The 2,077-nt window shown below is 53.7% G+C and overlaps 1 annotated feature.

The window, feature by feature from the left end:
- Positions 1 to 2,077: a sequence feature (areas not merged during assembly with more than two copies in the genome that could not be assigned to a particular haplotype).

Here is a 2,077-nt window from a genome sequence, read left to right on the forward strand (position 1 = left end):
TGCCCTCTTCTTCCGCGTGAAACCTCAGAAAAAGTGGCAGTGTTTTATCACTGTTTAAAGCTCCGTACTCGAATTGCCCCATAATGCTGCCGCATTGACTATTGACGTTAGGGGGTTGCGGAAAAAAGCAGCACGTGAACCGCCGTGCCGCAGTAATGGGCCGTTCCGCTGTTGCCGCAGTGGAGGCACGTCCATTTCTCACCTTTCCTCAGGTAGAGTATCGCCCCGCAACCCAAAAGCCAGCATCTCCCACTCCTAGTCCAAATAACGTCGCGACAGATGAAGTACGGTAATGACGTTGGAATTACGGCAAGTTGTGCAATGGCGCCTGTACGAATGGTGCGCTGATGTGACCTCTGGGACAATGTGAACAAAACAAGACACCGTTTTATTATTGCCCGCCGGTGGCTGCGCAAGTAGTCCGCGTACCATGAGGGGAATGTGTGCGTTGCAGGTTCTTCGCTGCCACCTGGACCTCGTGATCCACCATGTCCCCCCAGTGATCCTCGCAGTGGGCAAAAATATGCAACATTATCACCCTTGTTGAGAAGAAAGTGGTATCGGCGCGGATGGACCACAAATAGCCCGGGATGACATCGCATAGGACCGGGCAAATGGCTACGTGTTGTGGCCAAGATAAGCCGTCCGTGCGCAGTAGGACCAGTGTGTTGCGTCCTCCAAGCTCGTGGGGGCACTGAATAACCCTCTTCAGCAAGACGAGACCAGCGTCAATCTCCACAGAGTAGGTGCACGCATCCTTTGACGTGGGCGTGTGACGAAAAAGCACAGGCCAAGGAGCATTTATGAACTGTACACCGTTGTGAAAGAATAAACCAAACCCCCTTTCCTCTCCTCCGAGACACCGCCATCCGGCCATCCTTCAATGACGGTGTTGTGTTCAGAAAGCAGCATGTAACAGTGGGCATTTCTTGCCGTAATGAGTCCCAACGGCTCCGCCGCATCCGTCGATGTCGTTCGTACGGCCAAGAGGCAAAAAGTGACGCGGTCAATTCGTACAGGTAGGAGGAAAAAAGATACACCAGCAGGCGAAGGTCCGGCACAAAGTTGCAGAGGATAGAGGCTCGTAATATTGGGTCCACCAATGTCCCGGCAAAGAAGTCCAAATTGCTGCGGCCCTCAGGATTCTTACTTGCACGCAGATCTCCAGTGTGGAGAAGACGCTGTCCAGATGGGTGTCGGCAGTTCCCGCATTCCTGGGTAGTCCCGCAACCGCCTTGATGACTGAGGTCCAGCCTTCCAACAACTGTGACAACAGTGAGGGTGTGTTTGGAAAAGTGCGCGGACCTCACAACCACACAAGAGAATCTGTCCTGCCGTCCATGCGTAAGACCGCACCCGTGTGGGGTGTCGTCTTCCACACAGAGAAATGCGGCAAAAGATGATCTGTTGAATTCTGTCCTTGCGGCGCCGGACATCCTCCTCGAAACTGGTGAGGGCGTCCAACGTAACCCCCAGGATCTTATGGGATTACCTCTTGCAGGGGCACCGTCGTCCGTTAATTCCGAAGAAATCCGGTACAGGAGAATTGTGGTGCCCTGCAATGCGTATCGCCATAAAGTAGGTCCTGTCCGAGAGTGGAAGAGCCTTGGCTCTTGTCCACTCCAAGATGGCATTAAAGAGCGGTTGCATCGCCACATCCAAATGAGTTATGCCGGGCACGGTAGCCCTCACGATCACATCACACGCATAGGCCACAATGTCCGCAGTGATAGTGTGATCAATGATCGGAAAGTGCACAATCGGGGTGACAATGGCTGCCGGTAAATGCGTTGGATGGAAGCTATGTCCTAGGTCATCAAGAAACACTTCGAATGGCCACGGTCCAAGAACAGACCCTTGAGGAGCACCGCACGGTAGCAGTGCCCAGACAGAGTAACATCCCGTACGGAAGGTGCGCCCACGTCTATCTGTCAGCCAGGCAAGCATAAACCTCTGCTGTTACGTCGAGACACCCAAGGATCGTAAACTATTCATAATGTGACGGTGTGAGGCCCTGCAAAAGCCGTCAGTAAAGCCTAGGAGGGCCGGTGTGCTCTCCCGGCATGCTTTGCTGCTC

The sequence above is a fragment of the Trypanosoma cruzi genome, genomic scaffold (assembly GCF_000209065.1).
Source record: "Trypanosoma cruzi strain CL Brener 1047053516539 genomic scaffold, whole genome shotgun sequence".
In the NCBI taxonomy this organism is placed as follows: domain Eukaryota; phylum Euglenozoa; class Kinetoplastea; order Trypanosomatida; family Trypanosomatidae; genus Trypanosoma; species Trypanosoma cruzi.